The sequence below is a fragment of the Ptychodera flava genome, chromosome 4 (assembly GCF_041260155.1).
Source record: "Ptychodera flava strain L36383 chromosome 4, AS_Pfla_20210202, whole genome shotgun sequence".
In the NCBI taxonomy this organism is placed as follows: domain Eukaryota; kingdom Metazoa; phylum Hemichordata; class Enteropneusta; family Ptychoderidae; genus Ptychodera; species Ptychodera flava.
Window position 1 is genome coordinate 6,781,510 of NC_091931.1, and position 16,016 is coordinate 6,797,525.

The 16,016-nt window shown below is 37.6% G+C and overlaps 1 long non-coding RNA gene across 4 annotated transcripts; it reads left to right on the plus strand.

The window, feature by feature from the left end:
- Positions 1–5,347: 5,347 nt before the first annotated feature.
- On the plus strand, positions 5,348–15,664 carry LOC139130790 (uncharacterized). 4 transcript variants are annotated; one of them, XR_011551971.1, is made up of 4 exons: positions 5,348–5,802; positions 6,510–6,587; positions 9,642–9,756; positions 14,301–15,664. It is a non-coding gene; the product is annotated as an uncharacterized lncRNA (long non-coding RNA). The 4 variants fall into 4 exon arrangements; XR_011551973.1 differs by having other exon boundaries at positions 9,648–9,756; XR_011551972.1 differs by lacking the exon at positions 6,510–6,587 and having other exon boundaries at positions 5,351–5,802.
- The last annotated feature ends 352 nt before the right edge of the window (positions 15,665–16,016 follow it).

Below are 16,016 nucleotides of genomic sequence, written 5' to 3' on the forward strand. Positions count from 1 at the left end.
GAAATGCAAATTGATTTATTGGTTGGCCGAATTGTGCCACGGATTGTGGAGGGACGGTGAATAAATGTAGATCGTGTGAAACGGGTACGCTTTTCCCGCAGAGGAAGTCCTTCAAACGGTGTTTTCTTTGTACAAAACGTGTCAATTACCATTGCGCCAGTGTACTCTCTAAACAATCATGAAAAAAATACTTCAGCCGACAAACATTGTAGCCAAGACAGTTCAATTTAGTAAAAAAATGAGATAAAAGTTCACAGGTCCGCATTTGATAGCCAATATATTCCCCGGAGAAATAACCCATTTGAGAGATTGTCGGACAAGTGTGTCGAGGTATCGAGAGAACGTACCGGCTATCAAATACTACGCAAAATAGTAAAGAATGACAGTGGAATGAGCTACAAAATCACTATAAGTTTTAAGTTGCAGGTAGAATAAGTCAAGCAAGCTTGTCGAAGAGAATGTTGCATCGGACATTAGAGGTATCGAAGATAACATCTGACAAGTGTGTCACGGGTGTCGATCGACTAGATGGCTTTCAATTCTACTGGTGGACTCAGAAGGAAAAAATCAAAGAAAAATTAGTCAGAGGAAAGCATTAACGAAATCAAGAAAATCAGTGTATGTCTCATTGTACTTGTCCGTGCACAGTCCCTCCACCAAGGGACCGTGGTCCGCGTAAGCTCATTTTTAACCACAGGCTTTGTTTCTGTATATGGTTTTACTGTTGGACAAAAACACCGTAATGCTACGCTAAAATTATAGAATTGATTTCCTTCCCAGAGAACTTTTTCATATTATGATACGCAGATCGATGGGGAAATAGTTTAATGTTAGGTATTCTTAGAAGTCGGCTGTCCTTTGTTTGATATTATGATTAGCAACTGCACCCTTCGTTCATTTGCATCTAAATGAAGCCGTCTTGGCTTTGGATTTGCACATATGCATGTGAAATGAGATTTCAACCTGTCGTTTTCACGGGTTGAAGCGATGTTGTAATCACCGTCCCTCCACCCACCTAGGTGGAGGGACGGTGTTGTAATTAATGGTTCATTGTGTATGCACAAGGGGCAGATGAAAGTCCCCGGGGTGGGAGGTTTTTTGTGCAACGGTTTACCTTATTTGATTTTATTAATTTTGACTGTGATATTTCAAATAAAGCTTTCGAATCCAAACTGTCTGACTGTGTTTCCAACGTCCTTATCTCCTCTTCAACCAGTGCACATACCACTCTAATTGCTGCGCAAACATTGCCAACTTGTATCAGCGTATCAGCGGATTGGCTTATTAATTACGTCAACACCACATTCGTCCCACATGTGTAGGGCGGCTGTGGTGTTGACTCAATCACTTAATCTGCTGATACCGACAACGGATTAGCAAGTTGGCAATGTTTTCGGAGCAATTACAATGGTGTATACACACGTTGGAGAGGAGATAAGGACTTGTCGGGTAATATATAAAACAGTCAGACGGTGTGGAGTCGAAATCTTTATTTGAAATACCACAGTCAAAATTAATAAAAGTAATTTTATTAATTTTGACTGTGGTAAAATTAATAAAAGTAATTTTATTAATTTTGACTGTGGTATTTCAAATAAAGATTTCGATGATCAAGAAAGCAGTCAGATGGTTTGGAGTTGAACTTTATTTGAAATATCACAGTCAAAATTAATAAAATAAAATAAGGTAAACCGTTGCACAAATAAACCCCCCTCCTACCCCAGGGGACTGATTTCTTTCGCCTATGGTGTATGGTGCGAGTATTATCAGTGTCAAGAGGTGAAACGATAATGGTGGTGACATTTCGGGCATTCTCCAAAACAGTCGGTTTTCACTGAAAAAAACAGCCTTTAATTTTAGGAGCGGTGAAGATCGCCCAGGTCCCCTGCTTCAAGCCATCGTTCACTGAGCACTGTTGATCGCCACGATTTAGCTCCGCACCGAAAACTGACGCATCAGCAATACAGTATTTGCATCAAAGCACGTGTTTGCATGACTTTGCGGTCCCATGGCACGCGCCGATAGCATTTTTGTCAAAGGATCAACAAAACATAGCTAAACTTCTGTAAGGCGAAACTAGATTCTAACGCCTCCCTTGATGATAAACATATAAATGAACAATATCTGATTGGTAAGACAAGAGACGTTACATGACCGCAAAATCTTCTCAACAGTCAAAGACTAATTCTCAGAAGCAGTTGTCACTAGTCTCTAACGGACCCATCCTACGGGTGAGAAGTTACGCAATTTGTGTGATTTGTTAATTTCATTGCCACTCCATTTTGTGGGGTGACGGCGGTTATTCGGGTAAAATTCCATAGCCTGGGATCCCCCAGGCCGAAGAAACTGACCAGACCCATAGTGACAGTTGAAAGAACGCTAAATTTTCAGGTACAGGTAGTCAACGGAGCTGTTCATCGAAAAGGGGCAGGGGAATCGTTTTATTTTTTAATGGCAGTGGATATTTTAAGGGCAGTGAAAAATATTTTAACTGGATGTGTGGCAGATTTTGTTTGTTTGCTGGGTGGGTAAAATCACATGATTGGCGTTTGGAACGGGTTATTAACGACTGGCGAGACGAAAATGCTCGTAAACTTGTACAGAACAAGAACATTTAGGCTACGATATACAGCGGAAACGCAGTCAGATGTGTCCCTCGGTAGCTACATGTAAAGAGTACACCAACAACCGCACACTATCCAAAATACAGTCAAAATGTAATAAAGTTGAGGAGAGCTGATGTACATCGACTTTCATCTGTTTATATTACCAATAAAATCAATTATGAAGTATGAAGCTTTTTATATTTTGTTCTTCCCCCGAAGTGTATAGAAAATATACCGTATGGCGACATGTCTGAACTTTTCGTATTGTTTTCCAGGCATAGCATTCCAATTGCAAAGAGTTAGCGAGTATATAGAGATGGAGCGTTTTACAAGATGGTCTATACCAGACTGCCTGATTAAGTAAAAAAATCCTGCATGAGAGATTTAGAATTGACGGACGTCCGAATTCTACTTGTCCAGTTTATTATGAATCATTGTACGACGTAAGCGATCAAGACTTCCAAAGAATTCTATAGACAGGCACGTTTTATAACAACTTTATAATCTTATAATCCGCGGACAACTAAGATCATAATATTTAGCAAAATGCTCTCGTTTCGATTTGTTAGGGTTGCCATCGCAAATGTCGCTCATTTATATGACAAATATGTGCAGTCAGCAGACGACACTCTCTTGTGAGTTCAACTTTGTTAAAATTGATGTGACTTGCGACGAAAATTGATTAATTGACACATAACTATAGGAGAGCTGCATTACATTTTGTACCGGTGTGTTTTCGAATATTGCCAATACACTCTCATTAACATTCACCAGGGGCATCAACGACATCAACAATCGGCTCGGGGGTGAGTCAAGGTTGTTTAGCGACACTGCTTAGCAACGCAGAAACTTATTCTTGGAAACAGGACGGGAGCATAAGTCAGGGCCGGATTGAGCACAGTACCTATGGAAACCGGTGGTTATTTCTTACAAAATATGTGATTCGACTGCGTACTTCTTCTTTTGGCCTTGGACTTTCGCCGCCTTGCCCAAACGTCAATCAGCAAACAAATCATAAGATAGTTCAGTCACATTAATCTGTACATTTTGATGCATAAATCTTTTGTGATTTATTGTTATTCTGACTACCTAACTCATACACCGGTACCTCCAAGCTCCATCAAATCCCACATCAAGTTGTGGTGAACACCGAGCTCAGTTCCGCATGTGAAATCGCGACCGTGACCCGATGATGATGAATTGCATAAAAAAGTGCTTATTATTCGCTTTTCCCGTCATAGGGGGCGGGGGTGCCTACAGGTTGATAGTTATTATACCAGGCTGATTCCAAAGCTTATTTAGAAATTGAAACAGATACGATATCCAACTAAAAACCGTGTTTTATACAACTGATTCGTTATCTTTTCGCCTAGACCTTGTTGTGACATCCTTACTTCTGGAGCAACCTGGTTGAGCGCGACCGAACTACAATATTTCTTCAATGTTTCAAAACATATTGCACCACGTTGGCGCATTGGACACGTCCTTGTATTTTCGTCAGAAACTAAATACAGTAGGTTTGGATATGACATCGGTTACAAATGATGGAATATTAAAGATTAAAATACTTTTATCGATCGACAAAAAAAAAAAAGAAAGAAAGAGAGGGTATGTTGAATCAAAGTCGGGAGACACGATACTTTCCACGAATAATCAACAGTGAGCAACGACCATGAATATTTTATTCAACTTTTAAAATTTAGTTATCGACTTTCTTTGACACCCCGTTTTTTTGGTTAGGAAATACTGTCTTCAGTCGTTTTGGTACCTCTTAGTATGACTGACACACGATTGCAGGCCTTACCCAAAGTTTTAATTAGGCCTAATTGCTGCTAGTTTTTACTATTTTGAAAAAGACCTCGCCAAATATCCGGTTCAGCCAGGTGCAGCCAACGAACAATTCACTTTTAAAGGGGTCCTTACTAATGATAAGGTATATAGTGTGAACTGACTAATTTTCAGTCGAGAGGGTAATTAATTCATAATTTGCCCTCCCACTAAAACTTTTTCGACCTACCCTGCCGCACTCAAACCCACTCCCCACTTATTTTTGCCCGTTTCCCCTCCCTACTGTGAATTTTTGAAGCTGCCCTGTGGCGAAAAAAAACTTGCCAATTTCCCCTGCCCTGGAAAAAAATTCCCTCAAAATGTTGTCATTCCTTTTCCCCTGCAGACATGAAAAGTTATAAGTACTAGCCCTGTGTCCCAATCCCCAGAAACACCATGACTCAACTTCCTCTGTCCCGTTTTAAAAGTAGCTTTCTCTCTCCTCGTTTTTCGCCAAGCTCTGTCCCCAGGACAATCAACCGATATCTGCCCTGCCCTACAAAACAAACACTAAAATTTGCTCCCCTGCCACTTAAAAACATGTTCCCTGCCTGAGCAAAATTAAAATTTCCTCTGCCCTCAAAAATCGCCTCGGAACAGCTTTTTTCGATGTTCCTGTTCTGTGCACGGGTTTGGCACGTCTGTGTGCGTAACACAGAATATTCATGAGGATAATATTGCGTAAATACGATACAAGCCGCAGTCTGATAGCACGGCAAAACTTGACCTCTAGCCTGCTGCCCTTGAGTTTGTACATTTATCTGGTGTAAGACAAAGATGGGGCTAAGTTAGCAATATTATTGTCTAACGAGAGCGAAAAAAATAACATTTTCTTCAAGATTGAGTAAAAAATGATAGTTATCATCAAATTCTTCGCAGTTCGTTTCGTGAATATTTGAAAACCTAAGGAGCCGTAAGCCATATTGGTCAAAGGTCAATCAGAAGACCCAGTGTGGTGTTGGCGTGGCGTCGCGTACACGTACCGCCAACAATGATCAAAATCTCCAGTCGTTCATCTTTTAGCGTTTACTGACATGTCCCGCCCGTGTTTAGGAATGTCTACAGTCTACCTGAAATCCTGGACCATCTCGACGACTACGCTGTACGTTTTAATCTAGTACAACTGGAGAGTCCAATCGTGTCGATGTCATGAACTTAGTTACGTTTAGAGCTACTACCAGTTCTAAGCTCAACGGTTCGACAAGCAGCAAGTTTATTCTCCGTTCAATCGGGACGAAACCGACAACCCATTTTAGCAATTTGGACGGAAGAGGGCAACTCTTTTCGCACAAGCGAAAGGTCGACCCCTCGATCGCTGCTGAGTCCTGCTTCAGCTGGACGGAGGTCGTGTACAGTATACCAGGTACAGGTATGTATAGTTAACTTGTCCTCTTTGTCTTATTTATTCTTAACCAGCCATATGTAACCAGCCCAAGTGTCTTTTCGTACATACGTCTACTCCTTCTCGTATAAACGTGTTCAGCAATGTCTTTATCTTGCAAAATGTCTAACGTTTGTGTTGTTTAAATCATCGATATTGCTGATAAAATTTCAATAAACAATGAACATCTAATTCCCAGGCAACTTCATGCTAATGTAACCTTTTCGTGGCGAGGGACTGTACAGAAATTACGGGGGGGGGGGGGTGTTAGGGTTCTGGTGTTGGTGTTTCGAAAATATAGAATAATCACCCTTCAAAAGTGTTTTCAAGAAAAAGATTGCCCCCAACTTTCATTTGTCTTTTGTGTCACAGTCTTATTTGATGTTTTATTAATAACTGACGTAAAATTTCTTATTTGACCTTTGAACTTTCAAAGAATACCCTAAACCTTTAGAAACATGTAATCACTTGGGTGAAAGTCCAATAGCATATTTGTTGTTCACATCTGCTTTCAAACGCTATTCTCACCATCCGGTACTATTCGAAAAACCAAATTTCGTGCACCAACATTCATGATTCACTAGTAACCAGCTCAGTCTAATTTAAGTACATTAATATCAATAATCAAGCGTCTATAAATACACAGATGTGGCTAGTTCTGTATTGAAAAATAAGATTTAATGGTTTCCTCATAGATACAATGTGAAGTGAATCACCGTCCCTCCACCCACCGGTCTGGAAACAGCTCCTGTTTGCTCCGAGCCGCGTTGCTGGTAAATATATCAATTACAAAAAATCTCTGAATCTCTGACACCTTAAATGTGACAAGTACGTGAATTTGCATTAAAAATATGCTAATTTTATCCAAAATGACCAGAATGCATGGCGATATTCACTACAGCGATTTGCTGGATAAACTTGTCGAGACCAAATATTTTGTAACATAAACATTTTGATATTGAGGTGGGAGCCTCAAGGTTCTTTCACATTTTTATACATAAAAATTCATTTCTTTTCAAAGCTATCGCGTACTCTTTTGGCCTCCAAAATAGAGCTTGCAAGGAATGATGCTAGACAACTGTATGCGACAGTATCCCTTAGTTACACAGCGGAGCTATATCGGCCGCTAGGTTTGAGTAATGTTAGAATGAAAATCAATTCTAGAAAATAAACTTTTAGGAAGACTTACACCTCGCAATTCCCCATTTTCAAAAATAGGTAATATTACTAAGGACATAGAACATACAATGTCTAAGTTGAAAACATTCAGCGCTCTGCATTATACATTAGACTACTCTGTGCACTTTATGTGAAGATTTCAGTGCAGGTATGCACAGTATCCTCAGTGTTTGCATGTTTGGGCAAATATTTAATCACAGCACAATCTTTACCTTGTGCAAAATTGCACATACACCAAAATTACTGTATTTTCACAAACTTACTTCAGCTCTGAAGGATGTTGGCTTTTACTGCAGTAGGAAACCATACATTTGTGAAACATATGATGAGTAAATTCAAATTTTAACAGTCATTTTGATTTTGGTAATATTCCTAAGGAACAGAACATGCAACGTCACAGGTGAAAACATTCACCTCTGTCAGTGTTCAATCTGGGATGTCAAAACAGGGGGTCACTGTAAACCCCTACTCCTGTCCCAAGGGGACCATTTTAGAAATTCGGGGGACATCAACACACATGTAAAACCCTTGAATCTTCTGTGGAAATTACTATATTCTGTCAACGTGGGATTTAAAGGGACATAAGCTGTAACTTGTTGCAAGTTTTTCAGTGTTTGCTTCTGTATATCAACTACTGTGTCTGATCCTAAAAAGTTTGTCATGCTGAAATTTCAAGTATTCTTTTTGTCAACACAGCTTGTATGTGTGTAGTGATCATTGTTTATTGTTTACAAATGAATTCTAGTCCAGGCTTGAATGCAATTTTCAACAATACCGTAATTTCGTAGATTATACTCATTTAGGTTGTGTTGATATGCTAAATACTTGGCATTAAATTACGAATTAGGGAAACAATGCAGAAAGTGTAGGAAAACCACAAAACAAAAGTTCTGAAAAAATAGCCAAAAGATACAGCTTATGGAGCTTTAAATAAAGTATATATCAACTCTTAAACATACTGTTAACTTGTATGTATTTGGAAATTAATGATCATTGGTTCTGACCTAAGGGTTTTACATAGCGCTGTTTCTCTGGCAAATCAGATATGTCTGACCTAAAATATTGCTGTTCAAAACGATCATAGCTGGCCCTACATGGATGCTTGCCTTGTAGTGTTCAACCTTTGTATGGGTGGTAGACGTTGCAGACGCTTCAATTTGAGGGCATGCCCCATCATCTTTGTGTAAAACAGGGGTGCATCAACTACTGGCATTAAAAATCCAAGTCGCAACTAGCCTATCGCCATTATGCACAGTCTATTTTTCTTTGTTTACATTCATTAGCCATGTCACATGCACACAGCTCTACACTACATCAGTCCTTTCTACCAGCTTCTTACACACCACCTTATACACTCTCACAAACTTATTTCAACTTGAAAGTTAACCCTTTTCCTGCCAGACAGTATTAAGACTATTACTTCCCAATCAGCCAAGTCAGTAAAACGCGGTATTGAGCCCAAACATGGCGTTTTTTCACCTGCTTGGCTTGGCCTGTTATAGCATCTTTAGTCCAAAAAAATCAAGCTTACAATATTTATGTTTTCTACAGCCTTCAAATGTACAATATTATGTTAAAATACACCATATGGAATATGTTGTGTTTCATTAATTTTAACCATCTTGACCTGATGGTGAAATATGGACTTGGCAGGAAAAGGGTTAGCGCATAAAATAATGCTTAAAGATACTGCTATTGGGGCTTTAAAAGCGCCGTGAGCTGCAACACTGTGAAATTTGTCCAACCTCAAAGTACCTTCAATTTCTTCAGATATTCATTGCAATCTACAAATTGAACGATATATAGTCATTAACTGTGCCTCAACAGCATTTGGTTGTGGCAGAATAGACAAGAAATTGAGCACATCTTTGTTAATTTTAAATTTCCCGCAATTTTCAAAATCTTGCCATAATTAATAGGTGAAAACAAGAATTTTTCCTCTAAGTGGAGTGAATCCCTTTCCCTTCCTTTCAGTGGGTTGCACCATGTTGTATTTGTAAAGATTTAAATGTGTACATCCACCATTTACGCTGTTTATCATGTAGTTGCATGTAGGCAGCCATATTTGGGTGTGGCACCCATTTATTATTTGTCTTACAAGAATCTCCTCATGCAGTCCAACTCTGTGGATAATTATTCTAGAGTAAACATCTCTGAGTTGTAGAAATTTGCTATGAACTGATTTTAATCTAAATATAAAAATCATAAAAATAATGTCAAAAGTTGCAACTCATCTGCCTTAAAGTAAACATGAGAATAATTCTGATCTTACCTAAACATGGTATGTCATTTTATTTTGCATCACTTCATTAATGATTTCTAACTTTCTAAATTAATGCAATTTCTGTATCAAATGAAATATGGTCTTATTTTCAACATGAACATTTTGTATTATTGTATAACCATGGATGTAAAAAGAGTCAATCTTTCATCCATGCTTAGTGCAGTGGGAATCCGATGATGTCAAGCCTTTGTAGGCCATGGGAATGCTATTGTCTGATTCAAATGTGAATACCAATTGATATTCAGATTAATATGATTATTCATTGTCATTATTGTCACATGAAATATGATGATTCATCATCTGTGTTTCAGATATTTTGATTTTTCACAGTAAGATTTTAACTCTTTATTTATATCCTTGCAAGTTGCAGGCCCCTTGGAGATGTTTATTAGGCACTGAAAAAGTAGGGAAAGGGTAGTGTCTCAAGGAAAAGACAGAGTTACACAAAAAGGCATGCCAACAACAGGAGAATAAGAGAGGTATGTACTACAAAGTCTGCACTGATAATTTTTAGTCTAAACCAGTGAACTTTGAAGGACAAGGTAACCAAAGCACCAGTGTTGGTGAATTATAGTACATGTACATGGTAGAACCATCATGACACAAGTAAAATCAATTTTACTTAGTTCAGCTTTGATATTTGGTTATACATTTGCAGAGCACCTAACAGCTTTAAGCGACAAAATCTGCCTTTTTAGCTCCGCTGTCAGAGACGCGGAGCTTATCCGATAGACTGATTGTCTGTCGTCGTCCGTCCGTCAACAATGGTCCTCTTCTCTGAAACCGCAAGTCAGATTTCTTTGAAATTTGGTATGGAGGTTCATAGGGGTGACCTCACTCAAGTTTGTTCAAATTGTGGTGAAATTTGCATAATTGTATTTTTGGGGCAATTTTTCCTGTTTTTGGTCAAGAAATCTCTTCTCTGAAACTTCAAGTCAGATTAATTTGAAACTTGGTATAGAGGTTCCTGGAGGTAACCCCAGTCAAGGTTGTTCAAATTGTGGTGAAATTTCCATAATTGTATTTTTGGGGCAATTTTTCCTGTTTTTGGTAAAAAAGTCATCTTCTCTGAAACCAATCGTCGGATTGCTTTGAAATTTGATGTGCAGTTTACTTAGGGTAACTTAGCTTTGCAATTTGTTATACAGGTTCCTACCGATGAACTTAATGGTATTTATTGAAATTATGATGAATCTGCAATTTTGTTATTTATGGGTAATTTTTGCCATTTTGGTCAAAAATGTATTTCTCAAAAAGTACTGGTCTGATAGCTTTGAAATTCGATATGCAGGTTCCTACAGAATAACTAAATTTGATATTTTGACATTATGATGAAATCTGCAATTTGTATATTTTGGGGCAATTTTTGCTATTTCTGTTAAAAAAATTTGTTTCTCAAAAACTGCAAGTGGATAGCTTTGATATTTGGTATACAGGTTCCAAGGGATTATTGTAATATGTGATATACTAAAATTATGGTGAAATCTGCAATTTTTATTTTAGGGGACAATCATTGCCATTTTTGGTCAGAAAATTTTATTCTCTAAAAACTACTCGTCAGATAGCTTTAGTGGACGTGTTCTTTGGAATGATCCGATGTAAAAATTCAAATTATGATGAAATCTTCAATTGTATATTTTTGCAGATATTTTAGCCTCTTTTTTCTGGCCATTGAAATGAGCTATCAAAGATTTCCACCTTCTTCACCAACATGTGTCAAAAATAGTTATTCTCTACATAAACACAGCGGAGCTATATCGGCCGCTAGGTCGCTTGTTAACCTTCCCTTGAAGATACAGATGTAATCGATAGTTATGCAGCTTATTCAATGTCAAATTTTGAGATCACAATGAAATGTGTAAACCCTGCAAATTATTTTGGAGAAACATACAGATAAAGTATCGCCCAAAGCTTCGCTTTTTTAGCCTCATTATCGTTTCCGTATCGTTTCCGCATCGCCCAACCCCAAATCCAACATCGCTCACTCGGTTGTTTGGTATAGTTTCCGTATCGTTTCACTAGTGCATCGCCTCATTCACGGAACTCAAAGACATCGGATATGAGATATCGGGCATGAAAAGTCGATGTCATTTCGTCAAAAGTCATCGAAAATTGAGAATATAGACAAGATTTCATCTAGTTGAAGGTAAATGATCGGTTAATAATCATGAATTTGAACGTCTTGGACGATGTGGGTACGTGATTTAGAGTGATTGGCGCAGCGTGACATATGTAGGCCAACTCAGATTTATACCGTATGCGCATGGTGCGATAGTTTGCCTAAAATTAATTTTATTTGTGATGGATAATTGGTTGCGGAGTGTAACTCTATAGTATGAATTGCGTAGCAATTATTGAAACACTTGGAAGTTCCCGCTATCAGAGTGTTATCAATGTGTTGTGACTAAAGGTCACGGACTTCCTCTACATCATAATTTATTCACGTCAATCGGGTTTAAAGGTCACTGTGTAAAGCGTTAGGAGAATTCATGGCGGCATCACTATATGTGTTAACCTAGTATATGATACACTGCAGTTATTATTTTAGCAATTGTCCTTACTTTGTACGGCCAGTTTTTCTTGTGCGCTTTCAAGGACGTACATGTATTTAAGCTTAAAAATACTAATTTCAGTCATTTAAAATGGTAATCCGCACACAGTACCACACATTTCTGGGTTTCTAGTCAGTGGAAAAGTTGTCCCACGTCACTTTTTTGACACTTGTCTCATCGGGCAACCCGTACTGGTGTTTCAGTTGCAGTTGTCCAAACGCGACTTTCACTTGCAACCGTTAATGTCTGTCCCTGGTAGAGTGCTATCTTGTTACAAAAATGTTCGCAAATAAAACGGTATACAAACTCATATCAAATAAAAGCAATTCGTAAAAGAAGCGCATTATAATCACAATATGTTTCAACTTTGTTCCCATTTTTGTGTGTTGAAGCAACATTTCATGAATGGATAATGTTGGACATATGGGGTTGGACACATGTATTTGATCTTTCATTTTGTATACCTTTACTCTCAAAAACATGGGCAATGGCCAGGCGGCGAAATTTCGAAGGCGGCAACTTTGCTGTGGCATTTTTGAGTGAATAATATGCCGTGGCCAATTGGGACCATGAAATTGACTTGATACGATGCAGTGGCGATGTTTAGGCTGATACGATGCGGAAGCAATGCAAGGCTGATACAGAGGCGGTAATGAAACGATATAGAAAATAAACAAACTGAGGCGACAGCAATGTCGGAAACGATACAGAGGCGATCTGAGGCGAAGTTTTATGCCATACTTTATCTGTAGTGTTGAAACAACTAAAGGGGCTCTTAGATTGAGTTCAAAACACAAATGTACATAACATAACATACAATAATAGCATAGTCAAACTCAGGATGAGCTTTTAACACTTTTAACAGCTTTTAACTGGCCAAAATATTGTTGAAGGAATCCATGAAGTGTATTTTATGAACTTTGCCAGGGAACACAACTTTGAAACAATATCACAAGACACACTCATGTCCAAGAGTTTGTTGCAAATTTAATATTGAAAGATGAAACAAGCTTATGCTCTGATAACATGTTCCAGATTACACGATGTGCTAAAAAACCATAGTTTTATCTTTTATTAACATTATACGAAACTGTTTTGGAACAACCAACTGTGTGCAAGAAAACTCTTGCCTTATTTCACAAAATGTAACTTAATATACATTTTTTCATAAAAACATTTTGCATAGTCAAAACAGCTTCAGTGTTGCACCCGCTGGGAACAAGGATATAGTTTTGAACTAGTATTTACTTAGTGGCTGAACTGACAGTTATTGAACAGTATTCAACAACAGCCAGTCCATGCTTCAAGTATCTCTATTATACTTCAAACTTTTCTGTATGGCTGTCTATATAATTTCTTGAAAATTATATAAAATGTATATAACATGATTGGAACTAATTTGGGATAATTGGATTTTCATATTTTTCAAATTTCTCAAATATGTTAGGTGCCCTATAGTTGAATGTTGCAATATTACCAAATACTCATAAAAACAAGTGCATAACATAAAAAGAAAAGTAGATGAGGTTACATTTGTAGATGAAATCGACATTACTTCATCCAATTATCCCAAATTAGTTCCCATTGTGTTATATGTACTCTAAATAATGCATGATATTGAAAAATCATTTGAAATGGTTATTGACAATGAGTCTCCTTCAAAGCATTTTTCAAAATTTTTATTTTTAGTAGTCTACTTTTCTCTACACATGTGAGCTATGCCTGGCTTGACTAGGGAATCTCTGTTGGTACAAATCAGAATGAATCATGGATATTTGTAGTATGGGTTGGGGTCTTTGCATAGTTAGCACTATTAGATATACAGAGTCAACAATTTTGTCACAATAATTGTACAAATGTACTAATGGGTTCAAATAAAATTTAACAAAGCAAGACTTACTTTAGTTGAGGGTTATGTAACCCTTTTCCTGCCAAGTCCATATTTCACCACCAGGTCAAGATGGTTAAAATTAATGAAACACAACGTATTCCATATGATGTATTTTAACATAATACTGTACATTTGAAGGCTGTTGAAAACATAATACTGTAAAGTTGATTTTTTTTTGACAAAAGATGCTATAACATACCAAGCCAAGTGGGTGAAAATACGTCATGTTCTGGCTCAATACCGCTTTTTACTGACTTGGCTGATGGGGAAGGGATACAGTTATTACTGTCTGGCAGGAAAAGGGTTAAATTGACAGTTCCATTCTGATGTGCTCAAAGGTCTTTGGACAAGGATGCCAATGTTAAAATGATACATGAATTTCCCTTTGTTCCTAAGCATAGGTGGAATGGAAGGCAACATAATATGTTCAAATCAGTAATAAGTCATGATACCAGAGTTGATCTTAAAATATCAAATGTACCATATTGTTAGTTATGGCAGTGACTGTAAGTATTATGCCATCATTTATCTCACTCTTTGCATTATTTAAATAACCATCATTTATCATTTCTACCTACAGATTTTAAAGAGGAGAAGTGCAGTGATCAATGCAGATGAGAAGGGTTTCTGGAATGATGTAACTGCAGACCTGATGTCTGATGAGGAGGTCCCACCAGATGGAAGGATAATTGCCTCCAGGCCTTCTTGGCGATCTGACAAACTAAACGTTTTGATAGGATAGACACACTCAATCAGCGAATGCTTAATGACTCTAATTCAAGACACTACATACTGCAGAGGAAGTATGGCAGAGCCAGTGAGAGACCACCTGATAAAAACAGTTCAGTGACAATTGTGTGAGACAGAACAGTGATGCATAGCTTTTCTGAGTAATTATCCATCATCCTCTGTTGGTCAACAACTGATTTGTTCTCAATTTTAATTGCTTTACTTGAAAAGTAGTACACAGAGCTGGTGTTGTAAGTTCAGTGAAATATAAAGTCATTAGCTGGCACAGGTCAGTTACACCAAGAAAAGTTTAGTATAACCAAGGCATAACTTACAAATACTTCACAAGTACATCTTTGAAGTACTGCTGAAATTTGTCACTTTGACGTATCTGGATTTGTGCCCTCAAGAATTTATCAAGGTGCAGTTACAGTGTTTAAACATGCTGAAACAAATGTGAGCCACACCGTGTTACTGATGGTATTTTTCTATTTCTTGTCCAAAAATTTCTCTGAAATTGCTTGTCAGATTGCTTTGAAATTTTAAATGCAGGTCTCTTAGGATAATATAATTGAAGCAGTAATCAATTGTCCTGAGATATGCAATATTGTGTTTTTCAGAGCAATTTTTCCTACTTTTTTAGATTTTGATGAACTGAACAAAAGCTACAATTTAACAGTGCACATACATGTATGTGATAAGTAAGAGTTAATTAAACATACACTACAAAAAAATTCACCCTGTGACATTCCCTGCACAGGCCCTGATACAAACTGTGTTACAGGTCTGTGTCAGCAAATACAGAAGGAGTTCTATCAGGGGCTGATGCACATGTCTGTATCAAGTACTGTAAACACATGGCTGTATTTCTACCAATTACAGCACCTGTACACAGTGCTGTGAACACTGATCTCTAACAGGGTCTGAAATTTTTCAGTGTTCAAACAATAACATTTCTTTCTGCTTCAATCATCAAAATTTGCCAATTTTTACAACAAATTTACACCCTGAAATCCATCCAAATTTTCAGGCCCTGTAGCTGACACACCACTGTACGCACACCGTTCAGTGCTGCAATTATAGGTCTTGATACAGTCAGAATTTACAGCACTGTATACAATCCTGTACCACCATGAATCAGAATTTACACAACCCTAAAATTTGACAGGTTTTTACTGGTCTTGCAAAAAAGGTTATTTCTCTGGCCTGTTACAGGTAATGATTATCCTCTGTTACAGGCATGTGTCTGCCTTTCTTGCTGTGTAGATAGCTTGAGTGCTTCATATTCAATCAAGAAACTCTTGAAATGATTTTTTATTCCTATATTTTAAGGTACACATAGTTGATCTTGTAATTTGGTGAATTACACAGTCATTAGCTGACACATCTCAATTGACACACAAACTTACTGTACAAAACTTAGGAATACTACACATGTATATCTTTTAACGTATGCCAAAATTTACAGCATACTGTAAAGAGCATTAATTTTCACCAGGATTTAATTTCACTATTTTGCTGTTTGGGACACATGATTCACTGTGTTTTATTTTCACAGATCAGGCCG